Source organism: Panthera tigris, chromosome C1 (assembly GCF_018350195.1).
Source record: "Panthera tigris isolate Pti1 chromosome C1, P.tigris_Pti1_mat1.1, whole genome shotgun sequence".
Lineage (NCBI taxonomy): Eukaryota > Metazoa > Chordata > Mammalia > Carnivora > Felidae > Panthera > Panthera tigris.
Genome location: NC_056667.1, coordinates 199,689,344 through 199,708,384, shown reverse-complemented (window position 1 = coordinate 199,708,384; position 19,041 = coordinate 199,689,344).

Below are 19,041 nucleotides of genomic sequence, written 5' to 3'. Positions count from 1 at the left end.
AGGGCTTACATAAGAACTTTTCTACCCAAAAAGAAAGAAATTTTCTGTCCAGTCCACAGAAAAATGCCCCTGGCATTCTTTACCCCAACTACCTAGTTCATGGTTGTTATACAATGAATGATAATGGCAAATAAATAGCAAGATTCTGACCCTGGCCCTGAATAACAATCCTGGAGTAAAGAGACGATAGATACTTTATTTTGCTTTTGTTTTTATTTATCTCTGGACTACACACACACACACACACACACACACATACACATGCACATGCACACACACACATGCATACTCTCCCATTTTGAATGATACTCTGGGGAGTTTAGACAGATGTATGTGTGTTATAAATAAGGGTCCCAGGAAAAGGAAATAATTTATTTTAAAATCCCAATTCAAAAAATCCAGATGAAATTTCAAATGAAGTCCCATTTGTGAGCTGTCTATATAAAATAATTTTGATTGTAATGATAATATTATACACTAAGATGAGTAATCAAAAGAAGCTGGAGAGTCTTCATTAAGAATCTCAAGTTCCACATATGAGTGAAAGATGATATCTGTCTTTCTCTATTGACTTAGCATAATACCCTCCAGTTCCATCCACACTGTTGCAAATGGCAGGATTTCATTCTCTCTCGTTGCCAAGTAGTATTCCATTGTATACATAAACGACATCTTCAAAGAGAGAGGGAGGCAAGCCGTAAGTGACTCTTAAATACAGAGAACAAACTGAGGATTGGTGGGGGTGGGGGGAGGGCAGGGAAAAGGGGGCATGGGCACTGAGGAGGCCACTTATTGGGATGAGCATTGAGTGTTGTACATAAGCAATGAATCACGGGAATTTACCCCCAAAACCAAGAACACTCTGTATACACTGTATGTTAGCTAATTTAACAGTAGACTATATTTTAAAAATAAATAAATAAATAAATAAATATTAAATAAATAAATAAAATAAAAATAAGAATAAAAAATCTTTTTAGTGACTTTTAAACACAGTTGTTTTATTGTTGTATTTTCAAACAGTTCTATAATGAGTGATATTCCATTCTTCCTGGAGGCTTGGGGATGAATGGCAATTCTCAATGTCTCTTAAATTTTAATTTAATGTTCTTATGTATCTGTGAGCATCCAAACTGAAAGCTGGCATACAGCTGCTATTACTAATGGGACTAATAATCAAATAAAGACACGATCGTTTACTGTGAGGAGAAAATGAGAAAATGTACATGAAATGCTTCATATGATATCTGCTATTTAAATGCTTTCAGCAATATTGCTCTTTAATTATGATGATGGTGATAATAAAACTATACTTTTATCCCCTGTGCAGGGTTTTTTTTTTTAGTGAAGACAAGATAAAAGCAGATGTTGAGATAAGATTTTGTTTAAAATGTGTTCCTGAGAACCTTTCCCATAGCTAATCCTGCTGTCTTGAACCTTGACTAAAAGCCTTGAGAAAAATTGAGAGCCCAGATTTTCCCTAGAGCAGAGTTAGTCATCAGCAGTCTATAAAATTAAACTGGTTATTGGCTTAAAACACTGATAGTCATCAGAGGTTTATGGTTAGTCTGTGAGTTGATTCATTCGATTTTTTCCCCCCATCCTAAGATATGATTTTGGTCATTCAATATAAGAACACAAAACCAGAAAGCCAGAGTGGTCATGGAGGAGGAGAAGGAGGGAAACCTAACTTGAAATCTTCACTTGTTAAAACAAAAAGAAAAGTCATCTTTGTTCTTTTTTATTTTTGTATTTATTTTTTTAATATGAAATTTATTGCCAAATTGGTTTCCATACAATACCCAGTACTCATCCCAACAGGTGCCCTCCTCAATGCCCATCACCCACTTTCCCCTCTGAGGATGTGGAGAAATGGGAACCCTCTTTTTTTTATTTTTAATGTTTATTTATTTTGAGAGAGAGAGAGAGACAGACAGAGACAGAGCGTGAGCGGGGGTGGGAGGGTGCAGAGAGAGGGAGACACAGAGTCCAAAGCAGGCTCCCGGCTCCAAGATGTCAACACAGAACCCTACACGGGGCTGAAACTCACGAACTGTGAGATCACGACCTGAGCCAAAATCAGACACCACCCAGGCACCCCATCTTTGTTATTAAAAAAATGGTAGCAGGGGCAAAGAGATGTGAGAAAGGAGAAAGGAATTGAGGCTTTAGATGCAAAAAGTATTTGTATAAAGGATTACACTGGAGACACTGAAAGGACAAAAAGCCTACTAGTGCAGGACTGCTCCTTAACAGGTTGGAAGGATTTGGGGAACTATAATTTGGAGGTGGCACACTGGTGGCCCTTAGGCTGAACTGAGTAAGCTGTTATGGTTAGCCCTATTTTTTTTAAACTTTACCTTGAGTTTGTTGTTAAAAAATTAATAATTTGAAAGAATTCACATCAAATTTTGGATTTCTGGGTTTTGAAAAGCCAGAAGATGCAGCAGAGAACAGCCTGTCCTCCTCCAGAGCAACTGTCACTATGTCCCTCCCATTCAGTATGTGCTCCCCAGTTTGCCATAGCCTGAATTCTACTTCTTCCTGAATTTACATGTAAACTGGCTTTGGTCCTTTCTGTGGTATGCCTGTCCCATGTAGGCACTGGAGTTTGCAGCCCTCAGTTCAAAGGCACTGTGGGTTGTTGAAACATAGTAGAGAAAGGTGACTTCCAAGTAATAAGTTGGCCAATAGTCCTTCAAAAGCACCTAGACTTAGGGGACTTGATGACAGGAAGTATGCGTTTTTATTTGTGTTCCAGGACTTTGTAACTCATTAGAGCTATGGACATTTGTTTAAAAAATAGATGGAAGTTGTGGATATTGAAAAACTGATTCTAAAGTTTGTACGGAGAGGTAAAATACCCCAAATAGACAACATAGTATTAAAGGAGAACAAAGTTGGAGGACTGACATTACCACACTTCAAGACTTACTATAAAGCTGCAGTAATTAAGACAGTACAGTACTTGTGAACGAATTGGCAGATAGATCAGTGGCACAGAATAGACAACCCAGAAATAGACTCACATAAATGCACTCAACTGATCTTTGACAAAGGAGCAAAGGCCAGACAATGGAACAAAGATGATCTTTAGTGATGGAACAACTAGAAATGAAAAAAAAAAAAAAAAGAAAGAAAAAGAAAAAAAGAATCTGGACACAGACCTTACACTCTCCACAAAAATGAACTCAAAATGGATCATAGACCTAAATGTAAAATATAATACTATAAAACTCTCAGAAGATAATACAGGAGAAAACCTAGACGACCTTGAATATGGAGGTGACTTTTTTAGACACAACACCAAAGGCATGGTCCATGAAAGAAATAATTGACAATCTGGACTTCATTAAATTAAAAACTTCTGCTCTACGCAAAGCACAGTCAAGAGAATGAGAAGACAAATCACAGACTGGAAGAAAATATTTGCAAAAGAATATCTGATGAAGGACTCTTACCAAAATATACGAAGGTATCTTTAAACTCAATAATAATAAAATGAACAATCAGATTTAAAAATGGGCAAAAAACCTTAACAGACACTTCACCAAATAAGGTGGCTCAGTCTGTTAAGCATCCGACTTCAGCTCAGGTCATGATCTCATGGTTCATAGGTTCGAGCCCCACATCGGGCTCTGTGCTGACAGCTCAGAGCCTGGAGCCTGCTTCAGATTCTGTGTCTCCCTCTCTCTCTGCCCCTCCTCCACTTGTTGTCTGTCTGTCTTTCTCTCTCTCTGTCTCAAAAATAAATAAACATTTAAAAATTTTAAAAAGATATGTAGATGGTAAATAAACGTAGGAAAAGATATTCAACATCATACATCAGTAGGGAATTGCAAATGAAAAGAACATCAGTGATATCACTACGCACCTAACAGAACGTCCAAAATCTAAAGCACCGACAACACCACATGTTGGTCAGGATGCAGAGCGTCAGTGACTCTCATTCCTTCCTGGTAGGAATGCAAAATGGTGCAGCCACTTTGAAAAACAATTTGGCAGTTTCTTGAAAAACTAAACATACTCTTAATCATAAGATCCAGCAATTGTGCTCCTTGGGATTTGCCCAAAAGAGCTGGAAAGTTATGTCCACACAAAAACTTTCACAGGGAGGTTCATAGTAGCTTTATTCATAATTGCCCAAACTTGGAAGCAACCAAGATGTCCTTTAAGGTGAATGGATAAATGAATTGTAGTAATTCAGACTTGGAATATTATTCAGGACTAAAAAGAAATGAGCTATCAAGCCATGAAAAGACATGAAGGGAACTTAAAGACATATTACTAAGTGAAAGAAGTCAATCTGAAAAGAATACATACTGTATAATTCCACCTATATGACATTTTGGAAAAGGCAAAACTTTGGAGACAGCGAAAAGATTAGTGGTTGCCAGTGGGGAGGAGAGAAGACAGGGATGAACAGGTAGAAGATAAATAGGATTTTTAGGGTAATGAAACTACTTTGTATGATACTGTGATGGTGGATACATGTCATTACATTTGTCCACATGTGCAGAATGGACAACACAGGAGTTCACATTACAAAGATATTGCAAACTGTGGACTTTGGGTGATACTGATGTGTCAATGAAGGTTCATTGATTGCAACAAATATACCACTCTGGTAAGAGATGTTGATTGGTAGGGGAGAATGTATGTCTGTGGGTTGGGGTATGTGGGAACTCTGTGTACTTTCCACTCAATTTTTCTGTGAGCCTAAAGCTGTTCTAAATAATAAAGTCAATTTTTTTTTAAAATTAATGTTTATTTCATTTTTGAGAGAGAGAGAGAGACAGAGAGAGAGAGAGAGAGCGTGAGCTGGAGAAAGGCAGAGAGAGAGGGAGACAGAGAATCAAAACAGGCTGACCTGGAGCTTAAACCCACAAAACGTGAGATCATGACCCGACCTGAAGTTGGACACTTAACTGACTGAGCCACCCAGGTGCCCCCCCAAAATAAACTCAATTTAAAAGATGAACGAATGAGCCCAAAACTTTGCTGAATATATGATAGGCAGAAAAAAGTGGGTAAAGCAAACTATCATGTCCCGGTACTCAAGATATTTTGTACCGTAATTGCATAGATAAGATAAAATACCCATAAAGAGGATAATACATAAAAATATGTGATCAAGTAATATAATTTTACTGAAATTATTATCTATCTACATTAGCTCCCCTAGGATAGAAATCTCAACACCTAGTATATAGTAGATCAGTTGAAGTCCTAACATGAACAGAAGTTCTGTGGCTAGTTGTTAACTCTTTGGAACTAAAGGTACTTCTTTCTTTTTTTTTTTTTAAGGAATAATAGTCATAAATACCTGGTTCTTTTTATTTTTTATCTCAATATAGTTGACACATCATGTTGCATTAGTGTCACAAATGCAGCATAGTGATTCAACAACTCTATATGTTATGCTATGTTCCTCACAAGTGTAGTTACCATCTGTCACCATACAACACTATTATACTAACATTGACTATATTCTCCATGCTGTACCTTTTATTCCCATGATTTGTTCCTTCTGTAACTGAAAGCCTCTATCTCCCACTCCCCTTCACCCATTTTTCCCATTCCCCCACTCTCCTGACAACCATCAGTTTGCTCTCTGTATTCACAAGTCTGATTCTCCTATTTATTTGTTTATATATTTGTTTTGTTTTGTGAGACTCCACATGTAAGTAAAATAATATAGTATTTGTCTTTTTCAGTCTGATTTAGTTCACTTAGCCTAATACCCTCTGGGTCCATCCACGTTGTTGCAGGTGGCAAGAGCCCCTCCTTTTTCATGGCTGAATAATATTCTGTTTTCTATTTTTAACCACATTTTCTTTATCCATCCATCTGTTGATGGACCCATGGGTTCCTTCATATCTTTGCTATTGTAAATAATGCTGTAATAAATAAACTCTTTTTTTTCTGAAGATGGAGTATTCCTGTTCAATGAAAATCTTCCAGAAGCCCAAATGGCAAGCAAATAAAAATGGATCTGTTCTGACAGAGCAGTAGGGTTGATCTTGGTTGTACCTTTAGTTCCTCACTTCTCTGGCAGCCATTGGGTGAAGATCCAAGGGCAAAATTTTAAAGCAATAGGTCTAGATGTTCCCTTTTCTCTCCAGATAAGGACACAAGGGCTTAGAATGGAGCATGACCCAAGGGCACAGAGGGAGAGTTTTTTGGTTCTGATTCTCAGTTTGTTGCTCATCCTACATATATAACTGCTGTCTCTACCACCCAGGGATAGCTTCACGATCATGCCCTATGTGTCTATGCACAGGTGGCCTCAGGTGGTTGTTGTGTCTATGTTGAAGACAGGAAAGTCGGTTTGGCCAATTCCACCAAGCCACTGGTTGATTCAGTAGAAATGAGGAAGGGTGTGGAGAAATATTCCTGACCCTTTGTTTTTATTTTGGCATTGGGTAGACTATACAATTGGTTGACCACCTGAGTGGTTGCTTCTCTGCAGTTTCAGACATACCCCAAGCCCTTGGAACTGCTTTTGGTGAAGTAGAAAATGGGCTCAACTAACAGGGCTGTTGTCAGTATCAAATAAAAGAGTGGGCATGAGAGGGCACTTATAAATATAGAGATTCTGTATGTTTTAGAAGGAAAACCTGTGGCACTGAGATGGGGAAGATTGGGTCAAGATTGAGTCAAAAAAATTAAATTGTGACCTGATTCTTAGTCCAGATTTTGTCCTTGTATACCACCTATATCAGCAAAGATTTAATCTTGACCAGGGTCAACAAACCATAGTTGCTTTCCCAGTCATGGCAGTCAACACAGTAAGATATTGCAGGGAGGAGGAAGTTTTTGCATTCTTCCCCCCTTACCCCCACCACAATCAATCACCGAGAATTTTCCTCCTCTTTTCAAAAAGTAAAGGATTCTGGTTCAAGTCCTTTTCTGTAATCACAGAGACCCCATAACGGTTTTCTATGTATTGGGGCTCGATAATCTCTCATGTGATTTTTCAACCTCCTTTTCACATGTTTCAAATGTAGGATATGTGGGTCAATGTATCATCAATGATGGATGAATGGAAGGGTAATCAAAAAAAGAAGAAGAAATAATGAAATATTGATTTAAAAATTGGATCAGGTAGTTTCTTCTCCATCAGGGATTGTAAATTAGGTGGAATTGTGGCATACAGATGCTCTTAGGATCATGTCTTCAAGATGGTTCTTGTGAAGATATATCTTTCTATGACAGCACCATCCAATAGCACTTTCTGCGATGATGGAAATATTCTATATCTGCACTATAGTCACTCGCCACGTGTTGTCTATTGAACATTTGAAATGTGGCTAGTGTGACTAAAGAATTAAATTTAAAATGTTTTTTGTAATTTATATTTAGACAGCCACATATGGCCACTGTGTTGGGCTGTGCAGTTCTAGAATAAAGTACTAGTGTACCTAAGCCTATAACGATAGAAGTATAATATTTACTTATTCCATATTGTTAAGGAGGAAAATGATATAAAAAAACAGGTTATGAAAAAGAATTTGATTTTCTGTTGTTTTTTAGTGTATGATGGATAAAAAGGATACAGTCAAAATATTAGTAATATGTATCTCTGGAAATAGAATTATAGTTGTTTTAGTTTTTCTGTATTTTCTACTTTAACTAAAATAAACAATTTGCTATATAGTTTTTAAAGTGATCGTTTCTGTATCTGCCCATGTACACCATCACTGTTCCCAAGCACAGTGTTTGCAAAAACTAAATATTTATTGTATTTAGTCGAAACGTTCTCGTGTAATTGATTTTTTCTCATGGCAGGAAATGTGCACAAAATTGCATAGGAGTAGAAAGATAGAGAGACACAAAGGATCTGGATCTGTCACACACAGCCATGAAGAAGAGTGAAGACAGACAGCCCACACCTCTTCAGGCCCTGGGTGGGCACCCTGGAGAGGCACCGGGATCCCAAGGGCCTGGGTACCCAACTACAGCCCATGATTTCAAGAAGATCTCTTAATTCAGAGGTGAGTCATGGCCCTGGTGGAGTGGATCTTGAACCTGGGACTAAGCCAATGGGAAGAACAGACTTAGCACACCCTCTAATAACAGACACAGACTTAGGTTGAGGCCAAAACAAATGCATTGCATCATCTCGGGTTATTATCCTCTATCAAAGGCTCTATCCCTTAGGAATAAAAATTGGGTGGTGGTAGACAAAGAGGGAGGAGAGAGGAAGAAGGCTGTAAATATGTTCTGCTGCAGACAGATCCTTCCTTTGGGATCATAAAGTCTTTTGAATACCGATGATGAAAGGGACATAGAGGGGTCATCGCATCCACCCCCCTGTCTCTATGGTGGGAATCTTCATCATCTCAAATAGTTGCAAAGCTCTTCTGTGTTTCCAGCCATGCTGAGGCAGTGATAAAGACAGGAAAGAGTTTCTTGTATTTTGATATCCCCAGGTAATAGTTTATGATACTTGCTACTGCTTTGCTAGAAATCTATCATTCAATTCTGTGTATATAAAAGTCTATTCTCACTCACTTCCCGATACATATTGTATATCTCTTCATTTTATGTATATATTATTAAGATATTCCTCTAGAGTTTATTTCTTTCTTTGTTTTCAGGTGAAGAGACCAAGATAAGGTGGAAAAGGGACAAATTCCAACTATCAGTGGTGTAAATTATACTGCAGATGGCCATACAATAAGTATGTCATGATGATGAAGTTAAGTTTAAAAACTCTTTTTAAAAAAGTGAAAGCCTGACTTTGTTTATTCACAGATTCTTTACAGATGTATGACCAAGGTGATACAAAGAAAGACGGATGGGATGACTCTTCCTTTGCTTCAATAATTTCCTTCCTCATAGCTGACCCCAAATTGTAGAAACCCCTAAGACATTTCCTCACTACGACTTGGAGAATTTTCTCATGGATTTGGAGTACTCTCCTGTATTTTTTTTTCTCCTTGGTCAAACCAAGACATTTCATAAGAAGGGGTAAAAAACACCACACACACACACACACACACACACACACACACACAAATTTCCATTTCACATACCCCATTGGAAACCCAGTGGATTTTTCTTCTGGTAAACTGATTTAAACTCAAGGTCTAGAATTTCAGTAACACAAATATGAGAAGAGAGGCAAAGGTGAAATAGAACCAGGATGAACCAGTCTCCAAGAATAAAGTATGAGGGTGCACATTTTCACTCTCAATGATAAAATCCCATTGCTATGACCAGGGCAGTGTCCTATTCTATCTCTACTATAATATCTCCACTGATTATTCTTGGGAGACAAAGAAGGTTGAGATTCTGGTACTGCAGCTAGGCTTGGTAAGATGGGGTTTGGATGGAGAAAGGGAAGAAGGAGGGTATGTCTCAGTAAGGCAAATGGTTGAGTAGAGGGAGAAGAGAGGAAACGTGGGCTGTCTTGGTTAAACTGAGGACAGAGATACACTAATCATGCTGAAACCAAAGTTGTTTGCTGATTAAAGTACTAGGAAAGGAGACCGTGGAATACTAGTCTGAGAAATCTTGATTCAATATGGCGGGTAAGTTGGAATCATTGAAAGCTCTGGAGCAAAGGGGTAACATGGAAAAGAATGTTGGAAAGATTTGAAGAACATCAATGTGCCAAGAGTGTGCAAGCTTCATTTGCAGGAGAGAAGAGAGATTGCAGGCACAGACTCTAGGAGAAGGATGCTGTAAGAATCCTTGCCTAAGGTGGTGAGAGTTGGAGAGGATGCTGGTAATGGGAATAGTAGTAAAAGTAATAACATAGCTCGAATTTACTGAGTACATACTACGTGCCAACCATTGCGCTAAGGGTTTTACTTATATTACCACATTTCATCATTACAACAACCCTATGAAATAGGTATTATTATTATTATTATTATTATTATTATTTTCAAGCATGGAGACTGAGGTCCATAGCTGCTAGGTTAAAAAAAAAAAGGAAAGTAGGAGATGCATTTCAGAGGTGAATCCATAGGATTTGGTAAGCAGGCAGTGATAGGGAAAGATATCGAATGTTTGAAGAGCCTGGAAAACTGGGATAGGGGAGAAAGGATATCTATTGGTGTCAGTGACAGGAAATTGGAATTTCCCAGGGTGAGTAGGTTTTGTTGGGGGGAGGGGGGTAGCAATGAGTCTTTTTTGCCCCACAAACCTCCAATTTTCTTCAAATTTTCAAACACTTATATTCTAAGCTCCCAGAACACTTTCTCAGTAAGAATCTCCTCTCCTTCAGTATGGCTTTCTATGGCTTGAGAAACAGATCTGATTGAGCTACCTCATAGATTTAATAGGGGTCCAGCAACACTGATCCAACACCAGACAGTAAAGAGAATCCAGGACAAGGGTTTTTGCCCCTCCCTGTGTTGGCACGTGTCACCAGCGACCCTCTCTCTGGTCAACCATGAGCCTGGCTGAAGGCCCTGTTCTTCCCTACCTCTTTCTTCCACGCACACTCTCTCAGCCACCCCAGGCTCCTGCACCTGGGGGAACAGGCTGACTTCATTTCTTCTCAAGTGCACCATGTCATTACCAGCATTTGGATTCCCTCCGGTCTGGGAGAGGGGTATGTTGTGGGAAGACAACTGCAATAAAAACGTCTCTGTGAAGGATGGGACCTCCGGGGGTGTCTGGGAGCCGGCATTTGCCAAAGGCCACTGGGAGGAGGGGCAAGCAGTTCTGACGTCAAGGAGCCTCCAGGGTCCTGACACAGAATGAGATAATGGCTTATTTCCTGAGGGAGTAAGCCCCCCCCCCCGCCTTGTCCCTAAGGTCTGGTATAACTCAGGGCACTAGGTTAACCCTGGATGAGAATCTTCTCCGTGTTAGGTTTGCCTTAGAACACGTGCATGTGTGTTACGCACATATGTTTGTATATACACGCTTTCTCTGAGTAGAACTTAAATGTGATTGCTCTGTCTTTACTTCCTCTCTCTTCTATATGTCTTTTCTTCAACAACCATCTCTTGTCCTTTTCCTGACCTTCCTCTTCTCCTTCCTACCCCAGTGAGTTAAAGAAACAAACTGCATAACTTCCATGAGAGGAATGAGAACAGATAACGTTTCCATTCTCCTCTTGCCCACTAAACCCATCAAATGACGTCAGTCACCCCATAATCAAGTTAAATAAGTACCAGGTGAAGGCATAAGACTTTTCCTAATGGTCTGAAGTGTGGGATTCAGGTTCATTGATCTCTGGAGAGCCCATCTTCATTTATGACATCCTTATCAGTTCTTACAAGTGCTCAGAAAGACCCCCCCACATCATCTCCAGGTCTCCAGGTTGTACCTCTTAAAGTCCCTCTGCTTCAAGAGAATCTTGAAAGCAAGAGTTAAAACTGTAGCTTTCCAGACTGGGTATTTTTAGAGGAGCCAGGCCTCCCCTTGTCTTTCCATATCAGAGGGCAGGATTCCCCTTGCTTCAAGATTTCCACCCAATTGCCTGACCATATAATTTCACTTTGCCTACAACATGTACACCCTCTTAGACAAAAAGTAACCCTTTTCCATAAGCACATAAGTAAGCTATCAGTATCTGATGTCTGACCATTTTGACCCTAATTTAAGTCCTTTTTATAGAATATAGAAAGAAACCCATTACTCAATCAGTCAACAAGTTAGTATTCTCTGTGACTAGGTAGAATGAAGTGTCCAGAAGGTCAAGGACTTACTATATTGTGTTCCCCAATGCTCCCACCCACCCCCAATCCCTAGGACCCAGAAAATTGTGGGCACATTCCTGATGGTTTACAGTCATTTAACTGTCTCCCTTCATTAGAACCTCTCGGCACATCAGAGTTGGAAAACAACATCCAGCCTAAAGAGTGCTACATGGAATCAAATAATCTTTTCTCATTTTGCTAGCTAAGCAGGCAGGTTTTGGTGTGCTAACGCTTCTCCCAAGATTCACTGGCCCTCTACTTGCATTCTTCGGTGGGCAGAGGAGTTTCTCCATAAGTCCTGCCTACACAATGGTCTGATTGTTGTAGGGTGTAGCAGTGACGTACTTGGGACCAAGGGCACTGCTTTTGTTTCCTAGGGCTTCTGGGGTAAAGTACCACAGACAGGGTAGCTTAAAACAGCAGGAGTTTATTCTCTCACAGTTCTGGAGGCCAGAAGCTTGAAATCAAGGTGTCAGCAAGGCCATGCTTCCTCTGAGACTCTGGGTAGAATACTTTCTTGCCTCTTCTAGCTTCTGATGGTGGCCGCTGGTCCTTGGCATCCTTGCTTTGCAGCTGTATCGTTCCCATCTTCACCTCTGCCACCACGTGGCTTCTCCCTGTGTCTCTGTCTTCCTAAAAAGACAGAAGTTATATTGGATTAAGGCCTAATCCAAAGACTTCATCTTATCTTGATTTCATCTGCAAATTCATCATTTCCAAATAGTGTCACATTCACAGGTTTAGAGTTCAGGACATTGGAGGGGGCACAAGGCAACCCATACCTGGCCCTCAGCTTCCCCTCTGCTATATGCAGATTCACACCTAAGTGAGCACTCAACCATGTACAGGCAAGCCTTTCCTGCTGCAGAGGCAATGCCCAGGAGATGAGCTTGGCCAGGAGGTCTGAGAGTGGCTTCTGACTCTGGGCTGACTAGCCATGTGACCTTGAGCAAGCTACATGTTAATCCCACTGTTGGACAGGGAAACTGAGGCTTTGAGAGTTTAGCTAAGCTCACAAGGAAGTTGTGAAAATGGAATGAAACACACTCTAAAAATAAATGTAAAACCTGGAAAGTTGTACAGATGTGAGAAGAGATCTTCATTATCTAGGTTGCTTTGGCCTTTATGGTGAGATGATATCTAAGATATCTAGGAAGGTAGAACGAAACCACTTAGGGTTTGCCAAATCCGTGACCCTTCACCCTTTTCCAGTTTCTCATAGAATCCAGAGCCTTTCCACAAAATCCCAGACAAGCTTTTCCTAACGCCCTCTTTTCCTTAATCATTATTACTGGTTGGATTTCCAGCAATTTCCATGTCATGCCTTAGATGCATGGGCGTGGAACTTAGAAGTGCTTTTGGTTCTATATCTGAGAGATCCACTGAAGCCAGAATGAGGTTGTATTTCAAGCTCCAACCCTGGAACTCTGGGCATTTCAGATTCAACACCATGGAATAGAGACAAATGCCTCTTTTCCACCCTACCTGCCATCCTCCATTGGACTTGTCACTCTGCAACTAGAGTGATTTTTCTAAAATGCAAATCTGCTTATGTAACTCTTGCTGAAAAGTCATTAATGAATCTCTGTGACTTACTGGGTAAAATACATAATCCTTGTCATGACTTGTGGGCCTTCCACAGCCTGGCCTCCCTCTACCCTCGAGCCACCTCTCTCCCCACAGACCTTCAGCTTATCCATGAAGATCTATTTGCAGTCCTCTGAATATGCCAAGTTCTCTCCCCCACCCCGTTCCATTTGATATTTTCATCTTGCAGTTAGAAAACAAACAAAGCATAATAATTAATGCTTGATATTTCACCGACAGGGATCAACCATTGCCCCAAGCAGCCTATGTAGTTTGTGAACTTAAAGGTTAATTTTTGGAGTATTGGTCACTTTCAATCCCCTCACCATATCCTGCCCCCACACGAGGATCTTAGATTCTGTGAGGTCCCAGGGATCCTTCTACTTTCCGTGGCTGTAGCTGTGCTGTTGTTGCTGTTGTAAGATATCCATCAGATCAGAGTCCAGATCACGTGGAACTGAGAGAACGAAGACTGCACACCGTGCACACCGTCTGAACACCCACACAACTACAACAAATCATCATTAGTGACAGCAGCAGCCTTAATCTGGATTCTCCACGCCTGTGGACAGGGCTCCAGCTTTCACAGTCCCTCCCTTCCTCCTTTCCTCCCTCTATCGTTGCATCTCACCCTCCTTCTTCAGCCCTCACCACATCACAGCTGGACCACTGCAAAGGTCTCCTCCCGATCTTCCCAGGATACTCTGAAATGACCTCTGTTCTTAGGGCAGTATTTTCTCCTTTCTCTTTTTCGCAACCTCTCGAGCCCTAGGGTTCTTTGGAAATGCTTGTTTCTTTTACAACTTTCCCATAAACACCACCACATCCCAATTAGAGTAACAAACGAACAAAATTAGAAAGCACTGTTAGGAGGGGCAAACAGGCAATCTGTCTACCCCTCCCATACCCTTACCCATACCCTTAAGATCTCAAGTAGCTCCTGTAATGCTCTGTCTCCCCATCTCCCCAAAAGGAATTACTTGTTTGGCTTTTGACTTCTCTCAAATAAAACCCCAAGCATCCAAATCTTTCTACCACAATCCATACGTGGCTATACCCCAACCCAGTTGTGTACTCTATTAAACAGGTGGGAACACATAGCTTTGATCTACCTAAAGCACAAACACACACTGGAGACATTTCTACATCTCTCCTTTAGATCAATATGAGTTAACAACGTATGAACAAGCAGGCTAACCTCACCCAGAACCTCAGGGTAGAACAGGCAGGAGATAACTAGGGTGTCTTAATCCTAAACCTTTGATTAGTGGATTGCTCTGTGGCTCCTCATTCTCTTGTACTTTGATGTGAAGTTTTCAGCTGTGACTCAACCTGAGAGAGGGTGGGGGTGCACAGGGAGAAAGACACAAAGCAAATCTGCCACAAAGGGGGTGCCACAAAGTAGCACAAATCTGTCTTCTCAATAGCTTGCACCCTGAGAAATTCAATTATCACTCTCAGACACACAGCCCAGAGACACTCACAGGTCTCGCATAAGGTGCCAACAATAAGGAAGAGATAAAGGAAATAAAGAAATAAAAAAACTCCTGACCCTGCAGAGAATTTGTTTGATAGAGCAAACTGAAAATGAGAAATCTCCATGAATTGGGCAGGACAGAAAAGTTTTCCCTCTCCACACGCCTCCCCCCACCCCCCACCCTCCCACCCAGCCAAATCCAAATGTATATATTTTGTAGAATAAAGTGGAAAAGTAAAGCATGGAATAGAGATTTAGGCATTCGTTAGTTCCTATCAACTACATAATTGATTTGAGGTGAGTTTTTTAACCTCTCTGAGCCTTTGTTTCATCCTTAATATGTAACCCTCATATATACTCAAGAGGCCCATGTCATTCAGTCTGAGAAGTGTCAGATTTAAGAAGCAACATCCCCACATTAAAAGCAATAAAGATGGGAGGCACCTGGGTGGCTCAGTCAGTTGAGTGTCCGACTCTTGATTGCAGCTCAGGTCATGATCCTAGGGTCATGGGATCGATCCCTATATCAGGCTTAGTGCTGAGTGTGAAACCTGCATGGGATTCTGTCTCTCTCCCTCTGCCCCTCTCCCCCATTTGTGCATTCTCTCTCTCTCTCTCTCTCTCTCTCTCTCTCTCGGCAGTAATTTAAAAAGTAATAAAAATGGAATTCCATTTACTATTCATGGCATCCTGAAGATATTAAAGGGGGTGAAAACTCATGGTTTGCAGAAACAATTATTCAAATTTTCTTTCCTCTCCAAAACTTTCCTGTCATGGCTTCTCTGGCTCTGGTCTCTGGGAAAGTAGAGGTTTTTTCCCTATCACTCCCTACTCACACAACTTTATGTCATTTTCATCCTCCCTTCCTATCCTCTAAGTACTATACTATTTACATCAACTTCTCTCTCCTTCCAGAAAAAAAAAGTCTCTTGCTAGAGCATAGGAGGTGGAAATCAGACCAGCATTCAGCATTTATAGGATTATTTTTGGTGAGGTTGGGGAAGGAATAAGTCTATAAAAAATCCTACATTATTGATTTTGTTCTTGTATTATTAATGTTTGTCCCATAACTATAAATATGAGAATTCTGCTCTCTCTTTGCTTACCTCACACATTTGTTGTGTAGATCAAATAAGATATTGTATATTCCTTTGGAAAACCACAAATCATCATCATCATATACAGTATTTTTATGTGAACCCATGGTAAAAGCCTTGGTGCAATTTCCTTTTCTTGAGTGTCCAGGGAACAGTATAGGAAGAGGAAAGGAAGAGTCTTTTCTTAAAATAACCCATGTAAATGATCACACCTCTGAGACTGTTGAGCGTATCTCTCTGTTGTGAAATATGCCTTTTTTTAGTTGTCCAGTTGAGTATTACTAAGGAATACATTTTGTTTTTGTAATATTGTTTCTCTGTCAAAGGGATCCTCCAGAAACAGGAACCCTCTTGCACTGTTGGTGGGAAGGCAGATTGGTGCAGCCACTCTGGAAAACAGTGTGGAGGTTCCTCAAAAAATTAAAAATAGACCTACCTTATGACCCAGCAATAGCACTGCTAGGAATTTACCCAAGGGATACAGGAGTACTGATGCATAGGGGCACTTGTACCCCAATGTTTATAGCAGCACTCTCAACAATAGCCAAATTGTGGAAAGGGCCTAAATGTCCATCAACTGATGAATGGATAAAGAAATTGTGGTTTATATACACAATGGAGTACTATGTGGCAATGAGAAAGAATGAAATATGGCCCTTTGTAGCAACATGGATGGAACTGGAGAGTGTTATGCTAAGTGAAATAAGCCATACAGAGAAAGAAAGATACCATATGGTTTCACTCTTATGTGGATCCTGAGAAACTAACAGAAACCCATGGAGGAGGGGAAGGAAAAAAAAAAAAAGAGGTTAGAGTGGAAGAGAGCCAAAGCATAAGAGACCCTTAAGAACTGAGAACAAACTGAGGGTTGATGAGGGGTGGGAGGGAGGGGAGGGTGGATGATGGGTATTGAGGAGGGCACCTTTTGGGATGAGCACTGGGTGTTGTATGGAAACCAATTTGACAATAAACTTCATATATTGAAAAAAAAGGGATCCTCCATTTATTAACAAATTCATTCAACTAAAAATATTTATTAATGAATTAATGATTTCCTCCCTTTAAAAAATCCTCCCATGAATCAGGTTCTGGCTGCTAAATAAATCATAGCTCTTTCCCTCAAACAGCTCACGGTCTAGTGGGTGAGGTGAGAATGTGAGCAGATATTTTAAGTCATTGATTCCTGATGGAATAAAAGGAAGGAAAGAGATGAGGACCAAGAGCCCATACTACTGATGAGGCCGTTGAGGCAAAGGATGCTTGATCCCTAACCCAGCTCCTAGTTCTCCTGTGGGCTAACCCAGAGAGAGCCCAGCCACAGTGGTATACGAGGTCCTCTGGCTGTGCTTTGGCTATACACAAGCCCTCTTCCCTTTCCCACATCCCACAAAAGAGTAAAAAAGACAGTTCATGCTCTCAGCTTCCCTTGCAGTTAGCGGTGTCCATGGAACCCAGTGCTAGCATGTGGGGAAGTCTTCTGAGGAGCTTGTGGAAAATTATTCTTCCATGAAAATAAGAAAGAGAAGCAGAATAAGCAGCGGGGGAGGACTACAAAGCTTCTACACAGCAAAGGACACAATCGGCAAAATGAAAAGGCCACCTATGGGATGGAGGAAAATATTTGGAAACCCTATATTGGCTCGGGGTTAATTGTCAAAAATATATAAGCAACTTTTACTCAATAACAAAACAATATATAAGGAACTCTTACTCAAGAGCAAAACAATCATGTATAGCCCAAATAAAAAGCAACAAAGGAGTTGAATAGACATTTCTCCCGAAGAAGACATACACATGGTCAACAAGTATGTGAAAAGTTGATCAATGTCACTCATCATCAGGGATATGCAAATGAAAGCCACGAGGAGATACCACCTCATACTTATTAGGATGACTCTTATGAAAACACACACATATACGCACGCACACACACACACACACACATACACACAAAGGTAACAAGTTTTGGCAAGAATGCTGGAGAAATTGGAATCCTTGTACACTGTTGGTGGGAATGCAGTGGTGCAGGCACTATGGGAAGCAGTATGGAGGTGCTTCCAAAAAAACAAAAAAACAAAAATAGAAACACCCTATAACCCAGCAGTCTCACTTCTGGGTATATATCCAAAAAAAACAAAGTCAAGATTGCAAAGCTTTATTCACAATAGCCAAGATATGGGAACAACCTAAATGTCTGTCAATGGAGGAATGGATAACGAAATTGCATCGTGCGCATATGACAAATTATTATTCAACTTTAAAAAAGAATGAGGTCCTGCCGTATATGCCAACATAGATGAACCTGAAAGACATATGCAGAGTGAAATGAGCCGGTAACAAAGGGACAAATACTGCATGATCCCACTTATATGAAGAATATGAGTCAAACTCACAAAAGCAGGAAGTAGAATGGTGGTTACCAGGGACTGGGGACTGGAGACTGGGGACTCGGGACTGGGGAGATGTTGTTCAAAGAGTATAAAGTTTCAGTTTTGCTAGGTGAGTAAGTCCTAGACATCCGCTATACAACATAATTCCTACAGTTAACAATACTGTATTGTACCTTGAAGATTTGGTTGTGAACATCATGTTAAGTGTTCAATTAAATAAAAAAAAGAAGGAAAAATCCTTGCTCTGTACTCCTTTTGCTTGTTTCTTATCTTTGAGGACATGATGTTCAATTATGCCACATCTATCTTACAACCATAAGGCAAGTTGGAGGACTTAAATGAAATGAGTTCTGGTCCTTGGTGGCATAGTCAAGCCACCAGATTAACCAGGAGACCATCTATCTTAGAAGTAAACAATAAATACCCACCCTTCAGGCTATTGTTGGTATTTTTATTATTGTCGTAACTCTCGGCTGAATATTTCTCATAAAAAGATACAGACTTTTAGAACTAGGGGAGACAGTATGGTTGTTTTTAGCTTACTATTTCTTAATTAGTGGTCAATAGTTCATCAGAACAAATATTTATTTCCTGGACTTTTGTTTTCTGCAACTCATCAAGTCTTTCTTCTTCTTGCTGTCTTACTTCTTGGGTTTGTAATAGAGGATTTAGAAGGCTTACCAAGCCTGGAATATAGACTGGGTGTGAAGTACTAATAATCCAGTTGAAATAATTTGCCCTTGACCAAAGAGTAAAGTGTTTTTATATAATTAAAATAAAAAATATTTGGCCGGGGGGGGGGGAGTGTCTATCTTCCAGATTTT